At 44.2% G+C, this 8,165-nt stretch overlaps 1 pseudogene; it reads left to right on the top strand.

Annotated features, from left to right (window-relative positions):
- The first annotated feature begins 282 nt into the window (after nt 1–282).
- On the top strand, nt 283–5,505 carry LOC784761 (adiponectin receptor protein 1-like; annotated as a pseudogene).
- The last annotated feature ends 2,660 nt before the right edge of the window (nt 5,506–8,165 follow it).

Below are 8,165 nucleotides of genomic sequence, written 5' to 3'. Positions count from 1 at the left end.
TGGACAGGATGGGGGACCCTTCTGGGTCTCAAGTTCATATAAGTGAAGAAGGAAATAAACCTGAAAATTCACGGGTGGTCCTTCACCGTGTGGAATAAGAGCAAGAAACCATGAGAAGTAGCTCTGGTCTGGCTTAGGGGCTGCAGCAGACTGATCTGACTTCTATGACCATGAAATGATCATCACAGTAAGTTTAGTGAACACCATCATCTCATGCGTGTGTGCGTCCTCAGTCGTTTCAGTCGTGTCTGACTCTTTGCAACCCTGTGGACTGTAGCCCGTCAGGCTCTTCTGTCCATGGAATTCTCCAGGCAAGAATACTGGAGTGGGTTGCCATGCCTTCCTCCAGGGGATCTTCCCTACCAAGGAATCGAACCCACATCTCTTATGTCTCATACAGACACACAATGAAAGAAATAGAAAAAAGGCTTGGCCGCAGGCTGTCTCCAGCGATGCAGGATGTAGCGCCAGGTGCATGGCCCCCAGTAAAGCCCTCTGCCCGCCTGTCTCCCACCACAGGGAGCTCTCTGCCCCTTGGGGCTGAGAGACCCCACCCTTTCCCCAAGCTGAAGCTGGAGGGCCCTGAGGTACCAGCCAGATGTCGTCTCACAAGGGACCCTTGGTGGCCCAGGGCAACGGGGCTCCTGCTGGCATCAGGGCAGCTGACACAGTGGAGCTGGCAGAGCTGGGAGCCTGGGTAGAGAAGATGGGCAAGTGGGCAATCAGCAACCCAACCAAGGCTGAATAGGAGCAGGCATACCCAGGGCCTCAGGAGGTGAGGGAGGAGGTGCGGGCCCCTGCAGGCCCACCATGCCATGGAGGAGGAGGAGGAGGAGCTTGTGCATGAGGTCTGGGAGGGGTGCTGGAGAGCCATCTCATACGACATGCTCCGGACTGGCTGAAGGACAGCGACTGCCTGTTGCACGGCCACCGGCCACCATGCCCCCCTTCCGGGCCTGCTTCAAGAGCATCATCTTCTGCATCTGCACGGGGACTGGCAACATCTGGACCCTCCTGCGTGGCTTTGTGCTGTTTCTGTTTCTGGGAATCCTGACCACGCTCTCAGACCACACATGTACTTCACGCTCCCCCTTCAGGAGAAGGTGGTGTTTGGGATGTTCCTCCTGGGAGTGGTGCTCGGCCTCAGCTTCTCCTGGCTATTTCACACCGTCTACTGTCATTCAGGGAAAGTCTCTTGGACTTTCTCAGAACTGGATTATGCAGGGATTGCCCTCCTGATTATGGGGAGCTTTGGCCCCTGGCTCTACTACTCCTTCTACTGCTCCCCACAGCCATGGCTCATCTACATCCATCGTCTGTGTTCTGGGCATCTCTGCCATCATCGTGGCACGGTGGGACCAGTTCACCACTCCTAAGCACCGGCAGACAAGAGCAGGAGTGTTCCCGGGGCTTAGCTTGAGTGGCATCATGCCTACCATGCAGTTCACAATCACAGAGGACTTCATCAAGGCCACCATGGTGGCCCAGATGGCTGGTTCTTCCTCATGGCTCTGATGTACATCGCCAGAGCCGGCCTCTATGCCGCATGCGTTCCCGAGCGCTTCTTCCCTGGAAAATTCGACATGTGCTTCCAGTCTCATCAGATCTTCCTTGTCCTGGTAGCGGAAGCTGCCTTCACCCACTTCTATGGTGTCTCCAACCTTCAGGAGTTCTGATATGGCCTGGAAGGGGGCTGTACTGATGACTCTCTCCTCTGAGCCGCCCCCTGAGGGTGCAGGAGAACTTCCCAAGTGCTTTTAAAATAACTTCTTTGGTGAAGTGAGAGGAAGAGTCTGAGTTGCCTGTTTCTAGAAGAAACTTAGAGAATTCAGTACCGACCACGCTTCAGCCCACTTCACACTCACTGGGCAATAAACTCTCCATTTCCTCCCTGAGAAAGGTGGGGGAGGGCAGGCGTGGCCACCCTGCCCCCGGTTGCCCCCTTGGCCAGGCACCTGCTGTCCCCTCCCAGAGACGGGGCTGCGAAGCTCACCATGAGCTCTGAGCCCTCCTCCCAGCATTCTGGGGAAAAGAGATGGGCTGGGACTCTTCAGAAATTCTGTTTCTGGAAGAAACTGTCCCTCCTTCACCCCATCCTGACTTTGTAACCTGGCTTATAACAGGCCATCCATTTTTGTGGCATACTTTTCAAAACCAGTTATAACCTGGGCCCATCTTTCTAGGGCCTGGGCCTGCTCACAAACCAGGAAGAACAAAGCCACCAACTTTTACACAGCCTGGCTAACCATGGAAGTGTGTCCAGGCTTCAGATAACTTGAGTTTTGATTTTTCTTTTCTTGGCAGAGTAATGTAAAATTAAAGTGGGGAAAGATACTTAATATTTAATACCAAGCTTTAAAAAGAAACCTGCTATCATTGCTTATGCAACTTGATGCAAAGACTACGATGATAATAAAAGAGTACAGGAGGCAAAAAAGAAAAAAAGAAAGAAATAGAAAACAAATTTCCTGGTGATAAGAACTCTTAGGATTTATTCTTAAGAACTTTCATTATATAATGTACAGGAGCGTTAATGTGTTTCTCATGTTGTACATCACATCTCTGGTACTTATTTGTCTTATAACTGGAAGTTTGTACCTTTTGACCGCCTCCATCCAATCCCCCTTCCCCGCCCACCTTGGGTAACCACCAACCTGATCACTTATCCTCGAGCCTGTTTGTTTTTGAAATATAATTGACCTACAGCACTACGTTAGTTCCTGTTAACACAAAGTAGTGATCGATGTTTCTATACATTTCAAACTGATCACCATGATAAGTCTAGTTACAATCTGTCACCATACAAAGATACTACATAGTTACTGACTATATTCCCAACACCCTACATTTCATCGTTGTTATTTAGTCACTAAGTCATGTCCAACTCTGCAACCTCATGGACTGTAGCCCACCAGGCTCCTCTGTCTGTGGGATTTTCCAGGCAAGAATACTGGAGTGGGTTGCCATTTCCTTCTCCAGGGGATCTTTCTGATGCAGGGATCAAACCTGAGTCTCCTGCACTGGCAGGCAGTTTGTTTACTGCTGAGCCACCTTGGGAAACCCCTACATTGCATACTGCAACTCATTTATTCTGCAACCAGAAATTTGTGCCTCTTAAGGGCTCCAAAATCACTGCAGATGGTGACTGCAGCCATGAAATTAAAAGACGCTTACTCCTTGGAAGGAAAGTTATGACCAACCTAGATAGCATATTCAAAAGCAGAGACATTACTTTGCCAACAAAGGTCCGTCTAGTCAAGGCTATGGTTTTTCCTGTGGTCATGTATGGATGTGAGAGTTGGACTGTGAAGAAGGCTGAGCGCCGAAGAATTGATGCTTTTGAACTGTGGTGTTGGAGAAGACTCTTGAGAGTCCCTTGGACTGCAAGGAGATCCAACCAGTCCATTCTGAAGGAGATCAGCCCTGGGATTTCTTTGGAGGGAATGATGCTGAAGCTGAAAGTCCAGTACTTTGGCCACCTCATGTGAAGAGTTGACTCATTGGAAAAGACTCTGATGCTGGAAGGGATTGGGGGCAGGAGGAGAAGGGGACGACAGAGGATGATATGGCTGGATGGCATCACTGACTTGATGGACGTGGGTCTGGGTGAACTCCGGGAGTTGGTGATGGACAGGGAGGCCTGGTGTGCTGTAATTCATGGGGTCGCAAAGAGGCGGACACAACTGAAGTGAACTGAACTGAATCTCCCTCAACTCGTTCTCTCCTCTGCCCACCTCCCCTGCTCTGGCAACCACTTGCTTGTTCTTTGTGTCTATAACTGCTTCGGTTTTGTTATGTTTGATCATTTGTTTTTTAGATTCCACATATAAGCAAAATTATACAACTGTTTTTCTCTGCCTTCTTTTACTTAGCAAAATATCCCCAGGGTCCTTCCATACTGTGCCAAATGGCAAGTTTTTGTTCTTTCTAATGGCTGAGTAATATTCCATTACAAACACACACAGACACACCACACGTTCTTTATCCGTTCATCTATTGATGACCACTTGAGTTGCTTCCATAGCTTGACTATTGTAAATAATACTGCAGTAAACACAAGGGTGCATGTGCCTTTTCAAATTAGTGTTCTTTTTCTTTAGATAAATACCGAGGAGTAGAATTCCTGGATCATATTCTAATTTTTAAAGGACCCTCCATGCACTTCTCTGTAGCATTTGCACAAACTGACACCCCCATCAACATGTAGGAGGGTCCCTTTTCTTCACATTCTCACCCACACTGATATTTGTTGTCTTTTTTATGATAGGCATTCTGACAGGTGTGAGGTGGTATCTGGTTGTAGTTTTGATTTGCATGCCTCTGATGATCAGAGATGAGCATCTTTTCCTGTGTCTCTTGTCCATTTGCATGTCTTCATTGGAAAAATGTCTATTCAGATCCTCTGCCTGCTTCTCAATTGCGTTGCTTGCTTTTTTTGCTATTCAGTTGTATAATGTCTTCGTATATTTTGGAATATTAACCCCTTATTGGATATATTGTTTGCAAATATCTTCTCCCAGTCAGTAGGCAGCCTTTTCATTTTGTTCATAGTTTCTGTCACTGTGCAAAAATTTTTTAGTTTGATGTGAACTCATTTGTTTCTTTTTGCTTTGGTTACCCTTGCCTGAGGAGACATATCAAAAAAAAAATTACTACTAAGGACCTATGTCAAGGAGCATTCTGACTGTTTTCTTGTAGAAGTTTTCTGTTTTCAGGTCTTACACTTAAGTCTTTAATCCATGGAATTTACAGTCCATGGGATTCTCCAGGCCAGAATACTGGAGTGGGTAGCCTTTCCCTTCTCCAGGGGATCTTTCCAACCCAGGGATCAAACCCAGGTCTCCAGCATTGCAGGTGGATTCTTTATCAGCAGAGCCACAAGGGAAGCCCAAGCATACTGGAGTGGGTAGTCTATCCCTTCTCCTGCAGATCTTCCCGACCCAGGAATCAAACTGGGGTCTCCTGCATTGCAGGAGGATTCTTTACCAACTGAGCTATCAGAGAAGCCCCTTAATCCATTTTGAGTTTATTTTTTTTAATATAGTGTAAGAAAAGGTGCTTCAATTAGATTCTTTTGCATGTAACTATCCAGTTTTCCCAACACCATTTATAGAAGAGGCTATCTTTTCTTCACTGCATACTCTTGCCTCCTATGTCAAAGCTTAATAGCCCAGAAAAGCATGGGTTTGCTTCTGGGCTCTCTATTCTGCTGCACTGCTCTATGTCTCTTTTTGTGCTGGTATCAAACTTTTTTGATTACTGTAGCTTTGTAGTATAGTTTGAAATCAGGGCACATGGTTCCTCCAGCTTTGTTCTTTCTCAAGATTGTTTTGGCTGTTTGGGGTCTTTCATGTTTCCATACAAATTTTAGGATAATTTTAGTTCTGTGAAAATTGCCATTGGCATTTTGCCAGGTATTGCACTGAATCTGTAGATTGCTTGGTAGACTGGGCATCTTAACAATATTAATTGTTCCAGTCCATGAACACAGTGTGCCTCTCCATCTGTTTGTGCTGTCTTCCAAGTTTCTTTCATTAGTGTCTTTTGGTTTCCTGAATATAAGTGTTTTACCTCCTTAGATTTATTCCTATGCTTTTTATCCCTTTTGATGTAAATTGTAAATAAGATTGCTTTCTTAATTTCTCTTTCTGATACTTTGCTGTTGAATATAAAATATAACTGATTTCTGTATATTAATTTTGTATCCTGAAACTTTACTGATCTCATTGATGACCTCTAGTAGCTTTTTGGTGGCATCTTTAAGATTTTCCATGTATAGTATCATGTCATCTGCAAGCAGTAATAGTTTTACTTCTTTGTTTCCAATTTGGATTCTTTTTCTTTCTTTTTCTCATCTGATAGCTGTGGCTAGGACTTTCAACTTTATGTTGAAGAAAGGTAGTGAGACTGGGCAGCCTTGTCTTGTTCCTGATCTTAGAGAAAATGCTTTCATCTGAGTATGATGGTAGCTGTGGGTTTGATATGTATGGCTTTTATTATGTTGAGATATGTTCTCTCTATACCCACTGTGTTGAGGGTTTGTTAAATCATAAATCATTGCTGAATTTTGTCAAAACCTTTTTCTGGATCTACTGAGATGATGATATGATTTTTATTTTTTAGTTTGCTAATGTGGCATATCATATTAATTGTTAGTGGATATAAAGACATCCTTGCATCCCTGGAATAAATTACCCTTGATCACTGTGTATGATTCTTCTCATGTATTTCTGAATTTAGTTTGCTAGTGTTTTGTTGGGGAGAAGGCAATGGCACCCACTCCAGTACTGTTGCCCATAAAATCCCATGGATGGAGGAACCTGGTAGGCTGCAGTCCATGGGGTCACTAAGAGTCAGACACGACTTAGCGACTTCACTTTCACTTTCCACTTTCATGCATTGGAGAAGGAAATGGCAACCCACTCCAGTGTTCTTGCCTGGAGAATCCCATGGACGGAGAAGCTTGGTAGGCTGCAGTCCATGGGGTTGCACAGAGTCGGACACGACTGAAGCGACTTAGCAGCAGCAGCAACAGTGTTTTGTTGAGATTTCTGCATCTATGTTCATCAGTGAGATTGGTCTGTAATTTTCTTTTTTGGTGATATCTTTGTCTAGTTTTGGTATCAGTGTAACGTTGGCCTTGTAGAATGAGCTCAGAAGTATTCCTTCCTATGCAATATTTTTGGAAATAACTTGAGAAGGAGAGATACTCTCTAATGTGTAGAGGATCACCTGTGAAGCTGTCTGGCCCTGGACTTTTGTTTGCCAATTGTTTGTTTGTTTTCCTGATTCTATTTCATTATTGTGGGACTTACCTGGTGGTCCAGTGGCTAAGAATCTGCCTTGCAGTGCAGGGGACACTGGTTCAATTACTGGTCAGGGAACTAAGATCCCACATACTGCAGAGAAACTAAGCCCCCATGCCACAAATAAGACCCCACAAAAAATAATTAAATACTCAAATAAGTAAATAAATATAAAAAATTTCATTATTGGTTATTTGTGTGATAATATTTTTTCTTTCATCCTAGTTCAGTCTTGGGAGGTTGTGTATTTTTATAAATTTGTTTATTTCTTTTAGGTTGTCCATTTTATTGACATAATTTTATCACAGTAATCCAATACCCCAACCACTAAGGCCAAAGAAGCTGAAGTTGAATGGTTCTATGAAGACCTACTAGAACTAATGCTAAAAAAGATGTCCTTTTCATCACAGGGGACTGGGATGCAAAAGTAGGGTCAAGAGATCCCACCAAGTTCTGGCCCTGGAGTACAAAATGAAGCAGGGCAAAGGCTAACAGAGTTTTGCCAAGAGAATGCACTGGTCATAGCAAACACCTTCTTCCAACAACACAAGAGATAACTCTACACATGGACATCACCAGATGGTCAATACCGAAATCAGATTGATTATGTTCTTTGCAGCCAAAGATGGAGAAGCTCTATACAATCAGCAAAAACAAGACCCAGAGCTGACTGTGGCTCAGATCATGAACTCCTTATTGCCAAATTCAGACTTAAGTTGAAGAAAGTAGGGAAAACCACTAGACCATTCAGGTATGACCTAAATCAAATCCCTAATGATTATCCAGTGGAAGTGACAAATAGATTCAAGGGATTAGATCTGATGGACTGCCTGAAGAACTATGGATGGAGTTCGTAACATTGTACAGGAGGCCGTGATTTAAATCATCCCCAAGTAACAGAAATGCAAAGAGGCAAAATGGTTGTCTGAGGAGGCCTTACAAATAGCTGTGAAAAGAAGAGAAGTTCAAGGCAAAGGAGAAAAGAAAGCTATATCTACCTGAATGCAGAGTTCCAAAGAATAGCAAGGAGAGATAAGAAAGCCTTCCTCAGTGATCAATGCAAAGAAATAGAGGAAAACAATAGAATGGGAAAGACTAGAGATCTCTTCAAGAAAATTAGAGATACCAAGGGAATATCTCATGCAAAGATGGACACAATAAAGGACAGAAATGGTATGGACCTAACAGAAGCAGAAGATATTAAGAGGTGGCAAGAATACACAGAAGAACTGTACAAAAAAGAGCTTCATGACCCAGATAACCACAATGATGTGATCACTCACCTAGAGCCAGACATCTTGGAGTGCAAAGTCAAGTGGGCCTTAGAAAGCATCACCACCAACAAAGCTAGTGGAAGTG

Source organism: Bos taurus, chromosome 1 (assembly GCF_002263795.3).
Source record: "Bos taurus isolate L1 Dominette 01449 registration number 42190680 breed Hereford chromosome 1, ARS-UCD2.0, whole genome shotgun sequence".
Taxonomy (NCBI): domain Eukaryota; kingdom Metazoa; phylum Chordata; class Mammalia; order Artiodactyla; family Bovidae; genus Bos; species Bos taurus.
The sequence above is the reverse complement of the archived record's forward strand: the minus strand, read 5'-3'. Positions and strand labels throughout refer to the sequence as shown.